Below are 12404 nucleotides of genomic sequence, written 5' to 3' on the forward strand. Positions count from 1 at the left end.
AATGCATAAATGCAGGAAATGGAGGAATATGAGGGAACATACTGTAAGTGCAATCTTGGAGAGTGTGGTAGTACTGCATTTTAAAAGGTACAAAAGGCTGACCAATACACAAATACAAAAGAAGCAGGAAAACATTAACATTATACTCGAAACTGTGACTATGTAACAGTTTTTATTAACTAAATGAACCAAGCAAAATAAAAAAAAATATTTGATGAGACAACTACATGAGGTATTAAACATGGAAGGTAATACAAGTACCAGTTAGAAGAAAGCCTTAACAATTGAAACTACAGTTTATATGGACGACATACACAATTTCAAGAAAATAAAAGAACTTGATGAATACAGGGAACAGACAGTATGGGAAGTTATGAAAAACAGAGATGGTTATGTGAAGTTTAGGAGAGGGAAGTGTTGAGCTGTGTCTGGTCATTTGGGATTGGATCAGGACTGTGAGCTAAATATTTGTTAATCTCCAGGGTTTCCAGCAGATTGAGTTTATGGCCTTTGTTTTCTAAGTGAAGGACATGGGACTCTGTCTAGTAGTTGTGACCCTCACTCAGTACACGCTCAGCGAATGCAGAGTCAAAATTCTGCAACCTCCAGCTGCGTTCGTGTTCAGCCAGTCTAGTTAGTATGTCTCTGCCTGACTGACCAATGTAAAACTTGTCGCAATCAGAACAGGTAATTCTGCATACCCCGCAGTTGGCTAATAACTGGATCTTATCTCTGCTATTGAAAATACACTGGGCTGTCGTGTTCTTAACATAGTAGGAAAGCCTATACCTGCAGGCTTTCAATGCTTTGGCTGTAATCTATGATTTCTCTCCTAGATATGGGAATGTGCACCATTTGTTGCAGACAGTAAATGGAGAAGCAGATGGGGCTTAGAGGAGGGGTATAATTTTCTGTTTTTGTCTCCTATGAAAGATATGGTCAATAAAGTCTGGACTGTAGCCACTGTGGACATGGGGACAGATATGAGACGGTGTACTATTAAGTGAAGAGCTGCATGTTTCTGAGCTGTGGGGTGTTGTGAGCAAGAAGCTATTACTGTGTCTGTACTTGTGGTTTTCAGATGGTTCAAATGGTCTAAGCACTATCGGACTTAACATGTGAGGTCATCAGTCAACTAGACTTAGAACTACTTAAACCTGACTAACCTAAGGATATCACACACATTCATGCCCAAGGCAGGATTCGAACTGGCGACCATAGCTACCGCGTGGTTGTGGACTGAAGCGCCTAGAACCGCTCGAACTTGTGGATTTATTACAAATTTTGAAATAATGTATCTGTGTGATGATGACAATGGTGAGATCTAAGAAGTCTATGGATTGTTGCCAATGTCCATTGTGAACTGAATATTTTTATGTTGACTGTTAGGTTTTTCAAAAATGTGTTCAGTTGTCTTGTAGTAGCCTACCAGCCCACATACACAGGACATCATCCACATATCTAAACCAGTATTTGATATTTGCATTTAAAGGTTCTTTTTCCAGAAAATATTGTTCAAAATGGTCCATACATATTTCAGCCAATAGTGGACTAAGAGGGGAACCTATAGCTAAGTCGTCTAATTGTTTCTAAAGAGTCCCTTGGCTGTGGAATTAGTTCTGGGTCAAGCATGTCTCAGTGGACAGTTTCAAATCATTCAATTCCACAAGATTGACATTACACTCGTACATCAGCTCTGTCAGGATATGAATGCATCCCACTACTGGCATGTTGGAAAACAAACTGCAGACAGCAAAGGATACTAATTTGTCACTGCATGAGACAGATATACCTTTTATTCTATTTGCAAGGTCCACAGTGTTTGAAATACCATGCTGTGATTTGAATTTAGCCTTGCTCTTCATTATGGCATCCGGTTTACTAGCTAGTTTGTAATATGGATCAGTAAATGATGATACAACTGCACGGATAGCAACATCTTGTTTATGTAGTTTAGGATGCCCACACATTGTAGGAGGCACTGGGTTCATATTAATTAACACCTTTGCTTCAAAATCAGAGAGTATGTTTTTGCATGAATTGAGTGCATATTTAACATCCTGTGTGAATAATGTAGTAGGGCCTTTACGAAGGACTTGTAAGCATGTGGTACTGAGGAAATCATGAACTTTATCCACATATCACGTATTTTCAAACGTACAGTACTGCTGCCTTTATTAGATTTTATGGCAACGATATCTTGTTGTTGTAATTTCTGTTTTAAGGACTTGAGGGTATGAAAGTCAATAGCTCGTGGGATGTTACACTCGAATTGGTTTCTTTCTTTGGTGTAGTGGCAACAGTTTTTTTTTTTTTTTTGCAGTGGTATCTTGCTAATGCCAATGCACTTTTTTGTGTGTTTGTGTACGTGTGTGTGTGTGTGTATCCGTTGGTGAATCAATGTTTATTTAATTATTGCTTTAATTTAATTTTATTTATTTATATTTTTTATTTGGTTTTTGTATATTTAGAAAAGAAAATGAGAAAATGTTAAATTCTCCATATTCACTAAATTCACCACTTCCAGCACAGCCATAAACTAAACTCTAATCATTCAATTGTGCAAAAACTAGCTGGTTTCCAGTATATGCTGCACATACAGAAAAAAACACTGATGACAACTTAGAAAATGATTTACAGACGACTAATATGATACAAACATTGTAGAGAAACTGAATCACAAAACTAAAACAAAAACAAAGAGGACACTCAGCACACAAAAACAACCTGTCACCAGCTTACAAACCCTGACACACAGAATATAAACACACTTAACACTATGATACAGAACACACTCACAAGCACACATGAACAAGGAACACCCATAATAAGAATCAGACGGCACACTCTCGTTTACAGCAAGAAAGCAGTCCATAGAATAGGCAACATATTCAAAGAACAAAGACTAAAAATAGCCTGCAGGACAGACAACTAAATACAGAGAAAACTAAGGGCAACCAACACCAGCACAGACAAACAAAAATTTGGCATTTACCAGCTGATATGCCAAGACTGAAAATCGCTCTATATAGGGTAGACAAGTAGAAACTTTAATACCAGATACCCAAAGCGCAGAAGAGCATTAAAAAGTAACAGCTGTCATTTTACATTTGCTTAAAACCTTATGGACATAAAAAACAGCCCAACAAACATTAACACTGACCAGAAAATTCTCAAAAGAAGCAGCACCTACGCGCAAAAACTGATAACTGAAGAAAACTATCAAATACAAAAATCCACAGTTGAAGGAAAATAAGTAATAAATGAATATAGACTTCCCTCAATGGAACACATACACACACAATTTAAATAAAATAAAAAGTAAAGTAAATACATAAATGAATAAAGTTAAATTAAAAAGCAATAACTAAATAAATAAAACTCACACCCTTCCACTATCGCTCGCACGCACGCACGCAAACACACTCACGCACACACATACAAAATGACAGACACACTCCGCCAAGACTCACTCCGCCAAGATTCACTGCACCAAGATTCAAAACTCCCATCCACAAAGCATTCAATGTTCAGATGCCTGCCTTCTTGTTTCTATTGTTTGTAACCAGTGACAAGAAAAGTTCCTTAATGCAGGCCTTCACAGTGAAGAAAATGGGGAATCCGGCGAAAGTAAGTGAAACATATTGCAAACGCACACACACACACACACACACACACACACACACACGCACACGCACACGCACACACACACGCACAAACAAACACAGACACAGTACTCCACGTAGTATTAGTTAATGGTAGGCATAACCATAACGAGCTGAGTCGTAAATTTTCGAATTTAATAACTGTTCTAGCTTAAATTCTATATGGTAGCCACAAACAAATCAAAATCAATTTGCTTAAAAAAATAAAAGATATTGTACATTACTTTATGAACGCCCGTCTTTGATGTAGTAAATCACCCAGCAAAATATCTGCGACAATATTTAGGCATCGTCACTTTTGAGCGATGCACTGTACTGTACTATAGTATACACTATGTACTATAAATTTTTTTCTCTTTCTGTGCAGGGAGGTACACAGTCTCAAACTAACGAAGATCCTCACAAGAAACTAGAGATAATTCATTCACAATTTTAGTGACACAGGTAATATTAAGGCATATTTTAATCCTCGATGCCTGAAGTTGAGCACCAATGGCTTACAATGCTTCACAAATACGGTAACGTTATAGGCCTATAATTAGTTATCCATAAACATTGTGACTGAATAATCCACCGGAAAAAAACATATACAGCCTTTTAGGGGTATCCATTTCACTCTGTATTTATTACTGCACAGTGTATATGGAGTACACAAAATGATAACATTTACAGGTCAATAGCAGAAATTGCTCTGAAGTACACCCATATTAATGCGTCATGTAGCCTCTACGGGCAGCAATGCAGGCGTTGACTCTGGTATCAAGTCTATCGTACAGATGTCGAATACTGTCCTGAGATACGTAATGCCTCGCCTGCTCCACCTGTTCATGTAATTGCGAAAGAGTAGTTGGCTGACGAGTCGCACGACTTGTTTTCGTCCCATCGTATCTCACACTTGATAGATTGGAGACAAGTCAGGAGATAGTGCTACCCAGGGAAGTTGCTGCATGTCTTACAGAGCACGTCCAGTTACACAGAGAGTGTGAGGGCGAGTCTTATCCTGTTAGAAGAAAACATTCCTGTTGCAAGAACGGCAAAAGATGATCTAACAACGTCTTGTACGAGGCCTGTCCAGAAAGTAAGTTCCGATTGATCGCGAAATGGAAACCACAGTGAATATCAGAAATGTTTTATTTGTAACAGCTAGCTATACCTTCGAGCTACTTCTCTAGGTAGGCGCCGTTCTGACTTAGACATTTGTCGTAGCGTTGAACCAACTTTCCAATACCCTCATCATAGAAAGCAGCCGCCAGTGCTTTCCGCCGATTCTCCACGCTGGCCTACAGCTCGTTGTCTGTGCCAAAATATTGTCTTCACAGACAGTGGTTCATGTGACCAGAGATCAAACTCAGAGGAAACAATTACGGACTGTATTGTGGGTAATCAAACATTTCCGATTGAAAACGATGGTGGAGCCTCTTCATTGCCCCTGCAGAATGCGGGTGAGAATTATCTTGAAGAAGAAACAGTACGACAGTTATGTAATGTTGGCTGCATAGCTTCAGGCGAAATTTCTCACCAGGCCCTCGTACTTAGCGGGAGATACTATTTTCTAGACATATTTACGCGCTCACTGTGAGCTCAGAAACGAGAAGAGCAACGTGATGCCATCTGAGGTCATACTAGAGACACTGCCCAACACATCTGTGCAAAGCTTTATGGGATTTTCATAGTCGTTTCCATTTCGCGACCGATCGGAACTTACTTTCTGGACGCCCCTCGTACATACCGAGCGCTCGTTGGCGCCCCTTCAGAAAGACCAACGAGAGTAGTAGCTCAACGCACCTCGGACAATAAGGCCTGGGGTATGGCCGGTGTGTCTCGAACGAATAAACTCTACGAGAAGCACTCACCAGGCATACGTCGTATGTGGAAACAACCATCACTTGCGTGCAGGCAGAATCGAATTTTTTTTTCGCTGAAGACCACAGCGCGCCATTGCATCTTGCAATTGATCCACTGACGCCATCAGTCGAGCCGTGTACCACAGTGCTGTGGAGTTAGTATAAGACAGGCCAGAGGTGTACGTGCCGGTATACGCCGTTCGCGACAATTCGTGTTGACACGTCTGGGATCACAAGTCCTCTTACCTGTGCTGTGGTAGCTGTACGATCTGTCACTGCTGCCCATACAGTACTATGACCTTGGCGGGTGTCTGTGCTGGGTGGACGTCTAGTACCTCGTCTAAGGGTGTGAGAATGTTCACGTGACCACTGATACCAGCATCGTTACACAACTGACGCAGCACGTCCAAATTGTGTGACGGTTCTCTGCAAGGACCATCCCACAACTTGAAAAGCCACAATCTGACCACTTTCAAACTGGCTCAGGCGGCTGTAGGAAGCACGAGTGTGTCACGGTGGTAGGGTTGCCTGCTTGCTTCACACGTTTGTACCACTCTGAACCTTCTGGCTGTGAGCATTCCCCATTAAAGACTAGACACAGATGACGCTCTGGTAGCTATGACACTGTGCTAACTGTTCGCACACGACGTTGAAACTATTATCAGTACATCTACTATCCCCCAGGTGGCATAATGGCGTCATAGGATCAGAATCAACATCATCTTTTGCCAGGTGTAGTAATTTTTTTCTGGCAGTGTGTAACTTTCAATGCAGGTGTTGTTTTGTTGGGAAAGGACATTGCTGATATCGATACCCTATGCGAGGTTGCACCCCGTATCTATTGATTCATTTCCGTGTCCGATCAGCATTTCCAGAAGGTAGCAACTCCGATGGCCTTGTTGCTTCCCTCGATCAGGTCCTGTGTTGTGCAGGGTTGTTCAGGTTGAGGACAAATTAGCAGGCCGGTCGGGTCTTGTGTTGTTCTGCACTCACAGGATGTACCTCCATCAGCTGTAAGAATGCCCCGTTTTCGCCACCCGAAGAGGATTGAGCGACCTCTAAATAGGGTAGGGCAAGTCATTTTCTGGAGCTAGCTCTTCCTTTACAGGGATATCAGGTTGTAGCTTGCTCTTCCACCTGGTGATGCCGTTAGACTCTGGTGTTCCCTCTAGTGGTTGAGACCTGGCGATGAAGCTCTTTCTCGACTTCAGTCGCCGGACTACAGCCGGATGATCATGCAGTGGATGTAGGTGATCATAAGTTTGCTTAGCCCTCTATACATCAGCAGTAACAGCCCTTCTAATAGTGTGTGGGGGGGGGGGCTATTCCAACAATTGGGTGGATTTTACCAACTGGAGTTGGCTTCATACATCCTGAAAAGATTCGGATGGTCTATATTAGATTAGATTAGATTAGTATTTGTTCCATAGATCATGAATACGACACTTCGGAATGATGTGGAACGTGTCAGGTTAATAAAAGGTGTCTATACAAGATGTTACATTACACAAAATATTACGTCACTTGATATTTTCAATTTTTTTTTTTTTGGTGGGGGTTTGGGGAAATTACCCACTTACTATATCCAAAAATTCATCTAATGAGTAGAAGGAGTTGCCATTAAGAAATTCTTTAAATTTACTTTTAAATGCTGTATGGCTATCTGTCAGACTTTTGATGCTATTAGGTAAGTGACCAAAGACTTTTGTGGCAGCATAATTTACCCCCTTCTGAACCAAAGTTATATTTAATTTTGAGTAGTGAAGATCATCCTTTCTCCTAGTGTTGTAGCCATGTACACTGCTATTACTTTTTAATTCGTTCAGATTGTTAATAACAAATTTCATAAGTGAATACATATATTGTGAGGCTACAGTGAAAATCTCTAGCTCTTTAAATAAGTGTCTGCAGGATGATCTTGGATGAGCTCCAGCAATTATTCTCATTGCACGCTTTTGTACATGGACTGTGCTTAAACTGACACACAATATTCTTTTAGCGCAACGCAATCTGACTTTCAGTAAACATATACATCAGTGTTACAGGAATTATGACATAAGTACATACATAAAAGATCAGAATAACTTTTGAAACATCAACTTCACACATGAGCAACAAAACAGAACAGATAAATATTGTCTAAACATCTTTACAAAATAAATAACATATTATCAGAAAAATTCTACAACGTAAATCTGATTAGCTAAACACATAAAGACAGGAAAAACACAAATTCACATAGCGTAATAACACAAAAGTATAGGACAGGGTTTGTTTTCAGTGTGACATTTGGTACTGCAGTCCAACCCAAAACTTCATTCCATAGATCTTTCGTCTTATTTCAACACTTGTTTCCACCAAAAAATTCCTATCCAAGCATGCTTTCTCTATTCTGTTCACATCCTCTTTCAAAAATAGTTTTTCTCCACTGTGCACTACTTTTTTGGCCAAACCATTTTCTTATAGCTTCTCAATGCATTTCTTCCATTTCATCATAGTTAGTTGCTTATATAGTCTACCCCCTCTTAAGCTAAATTAAATCTACTGAGCTCAGATATATATACCAAGGGACGAGGCAATGCAGCAGCACATAACAATTAACACAAACAGCAATGACAAAAACATGCAAATTGGCAAAGCAAGCAGCAGGAAATCTAAATTAGCAAAGCAATTACAATATTACAACTAATATAAGGCACTGTGCAGCAAACAAGAAAAATAAATCAGTAGTAAAACTAGCTTAATACAATGTAAAATTCAGTAGAAGTATGCCTGGCAAACAGCAGCAGAAAATGCAATAACTTATACCTAAACATGACAAACCCACAAGCAGAAAAAATATTACACTAAAGATTCCCATGTCTAATACCTATGTCATATCTTAACAGTAGAGTGATGCATCACCTTGACTTACTCTAGCAGACAAGTTACCAAATCGCAAAAAAATTATTTTTGCAATTCCTGTGAAGGGAAATGTCTATTTGTGCTCTGTTTTCTACGAACGTACATCATAAAATTATTCTTTACTGGGTCTGTAGACAGAAAATAGTGATATTAGTACATCTATTAAATTTTATTTTAACTAATGCTGCAGTGCAGCTAGAACCTAGATATGAAACAAAATGAGCAATCTCTCAACTAGAAAGACAATAGATACAAAAATGTTTCTCATCATTTCATAAGGCATTTTAGTAAATATCATAAATACCATATTAGCTAAGGCTCCTTTTGCTTGCCAAACACATGGTACACAAAGTAAGCGTGTACCCCCCTGATGATTAATGTAATTATACCCTCAGGTGTTACAGATTACAGCAATCGAATGAAATGTATCACCGAAAACTTTCTTTGTATCTTTGTGATTCAAAAATCTTTAAAAATAAATGTTTTAAGTACAAAATTAATCACTCAAATGCGTGTCCTGTAGCGCTAAATGTGCTTCTTGCTGTAAGATAATTCTGTGGAAGTGTCGTAGTTATCGTCGACTGTAAGCAAAGTTCTGCTTAAGTCACTGTACTTACCTCAGCATAAACACAAGTGAAATGCTTTGCGTATAGATATCTTAGTAATTACGCTTATTGCCGTGATGAAGATAGTACTGTGCTATAAGGTATTGTTGTGCTACGGAAAAGGGTGTCTCATTGTAGCTATACCACAAAAGTTACTACTAAAACATATTTTACTTTCCAGAATAATACAGAAAAACTGTGCAGATATAAAACAGATACAGTGCAAAAGCAACAATGTAAATTGTGTCACATATTAGTAGCGTCGTGATATAATCGTGTAGCTATCAAAGAAACCAAACGCTAAGTCATCTTTAATCTCACCGAATGTACTTCAAATAATGAGTATCTTTTCAAGTAAACCAAAATGTTGCATTAACATCTCATTAGCAGTACCAGTGTATGTTCTAAGTATGTGAGCCTTATAGTCGTTACGTAATCGTGCAATTAACAAGCAAGAATGTACACACACAATACCGCCCTGTCCTCTGTTCACGATAACAATGCATTCGTAATTTCTCTTGGTTCTTGACTGGATATTTAACTTCAAACATTGTTGCATGTTAACAGATTCTAAGTCTGACAAAGCATACTAGTAATGTAAAGTGAAAAATGTTATAGCAAAGACTAAGTTAAAAAAGCAGATTAACTCTCAATAAACGGTTTTACATGTGATATGTGGTGCAGTCCTTTACTCTTCCTAGTACGCAGAGTTTCAACTTCAACGGAATTATCATGTGGTATATGGTACATCGGTAAAGAATATTCAAATTTTTCTCAAGGTTAGCGTCTATGTTATTTTTCTCTGAGCCAGCCGGCACACGTGGCTGCCTGCGGTGCAAGTCATTGTCTGCCATCTTTTTGGTGGCGTGTGTCGTTATTGGGATTAGGAGACCTAACTTCTAGAAATTTACCTTGTCGAGAGGGCCCTGTCCTGTTTGAATCCCGCCAGTTCTGATGCAATTCAGGTCTGTCGTTACGATCATATCGTCTGTCGTCATGTCGGTAGATTCCATAGTTTCTTTCTTGTCGGTCACTTGGTGGAGAATTTCTCCCCGAATTGTAACTGCGCGCTGGACTGTTGCCTCTGAAGTTATTGTCTCCCTTGATAATAATTATTTTGGTTCCTATATTGGACTGTAAGGCGTACCCAGGAGCAGAAATAGACTCAGATCACAATATAGTAGTGAAGAGTAGGCTGAAGTTCAAGACATTAGTCAGGAAGAATCAACGCGCAACGAAGTGGGATACGGAAGTACTAAGGAATGACGAGATACGTTTGAAGTTCTCTAACGCTATAGATACAGCAATAAGGAATAGCGCAGTAGGTAGTACAGTTGAAGAGGAATGGACATCTCTAAAAAGGGCCATCACAGAAGTTGGGAAGTAAAACATAGGTACAAAGAAGGTAGCTGCGAAGAAACCATGGGTAACAGAAGAAATACTTCAGTTGATTGATGAAAGGAGGAAGTACAAACATGTTCCGGGAAAATCAGGAATACAGAAATACAAGTCGCTGAGGAATGAAATAAATAGGAAGTGCAGCGAAGCTAAGACGAAATGGCTGCAGCAAAAATGTGAAGACATCGAAAAAGATATGATTGTCGGAAGGACAGACTCAGCAGACAGGAAAGTCAAAACTACCGTTGGTGACATTAAAAGCAACGGTGGTAACATTAAGAGTGCAACGGGGATTCCACTGCTAAATGCAAGGGAGAGAGCAGACAGGTGGAAAGAATACATTGAAAGCCTCTATGAGGGTGAAGATTTGTCTGATGTGATAGAAGAAGACACAGGAGTCGATTTAGAAGAGATAGGAGATCCCGTATTAGAATCGGAATTTAAAAGCGCTTTGGAGGACTTACGGTCAAATAAGGCAGAAGGGATAGATAACATTCCATCAGAATTTCTAAAATCATTGGGGGAAGTGGCAACAAAACGACTATACACGTTGGTGTGTAGAATATATGAGTCTGGCGACATACCATCTGACTTTCGGAAAAGCATCATCCACACAATTCCGAAGACGGCAAGAGCTGACAAGTGCGAGAATTATCGCACAATCAGCTTAACAGCTCATGCATCGAAGCTGCTTACAAGAATAATATACAGAAGAATGGAAAAGAAAATTGAGAATGCGCTAGGTGACGATCAGTTTGGCTTTAGGAAAAGTAAAGGGACGAGAGAGGCAATTGTGACGTTACGGCTAATAATGGAAGCAAGGCTAAAGAAAAATCAAGACACTTTCACAGGATTTGTCGACCTGGAAAAAGCGTTCGACAATATAAAATGGTGCAAGCTGGTCGAGATTCTGAAAAAAGTAGGGGTAAGCTATAGGGAGAGACGGGTCATATACAATATGTACAACAACCAAGAGGGAATAATAAGAGTGGACGATCAAGAACGAAGTGCTCGTATTAAGAAGGGTGTAAGACAAGGCTGTAGCCTTTCGCCCCTACTCTTCAATCTGTACATCGAGGAAGCAATGATGGAAATAAAAGAAAGGTTCAGGAGCAGAATTAAAATACAAGGTGAAAGGATATCAATGATACGATTCGCTGATGACATTGCTATCCTGAGTGAAAGTGAGGAAGAATTAAATGATCTACTGAACGGAATGAACAGTCTAATGAGTACACAGTATGGTTTGAGAGTAAATCGGAGAAAGACGAAGGTAATGAGAAGTAGTAGAAATGAGAACAGCGAGAAACTTAACATCAGGATTGATGGTCACGAAGTCAATGAAGTTAAGGAATTCTGCTACCTAGGCAGTAAAATAACCAATGACGGACGGATCAAGGAGGACATCAAAAGCAGACTCGCTACGACAAAAAAGGCATTTCTGGCCAAGAGAAGTCTACTAATATCAAATACCGGCCTTAATTTGAGGAAGAAATTTCTGAGGATGTACGTCTGGAGTACAGCATTGTATGGTAGTGAAACATGGACTGTGGGAAAACCGGAACAGAAGAGAATCGAAGCATTTGAGATGTGGTGCTATAGACGAATGATGAAAATTAGGTGGACTGATAAGGTAAGGAATGAGGAGGTTCTACGCAGAATCGGAGAGGAAAGGAATATGTGGAAAACACTGATAAGGAGAAGGGACAGGATGATAGGAGATCTGTTAAGACATGAGGGAATGACTTCCATGGTACTAGAGGGAGCTGTAGAGGGCAAAAACTGTAGAAGAAGACAGAGATTGGAATATGTCAAGCAAATAATTGAGGACGTAGGTTGCAAGTGGTACTCTGAGATGAACAGGTTAGCAAAGGAAAGGAATTCGTGGCGGGCCGCATCAAACCAGTAAGTAGACTGATGACCAAAAAAAAAAAAAAAAAATAAATAAATAAAATTGTCTGTTTCTCTGATTGTTTCTGTGATAGTCA

Source organism: Schistocerca piceifrons, chromosome 2 (genome assembly GCF_021461385.2).
Source record: "Schistocerca piceifrons isolate TAMUIC-IGC-003096 chromosome 2, iqSchPice1.1, whole genome shotgun sequence".
Classification (NCBI taxonomy): Eukaryota; Metazoa; Arthropoda; class Insecta; order Orthoptera; family Acrididae; genus Schistocerca; species Schistocerca piceifrons.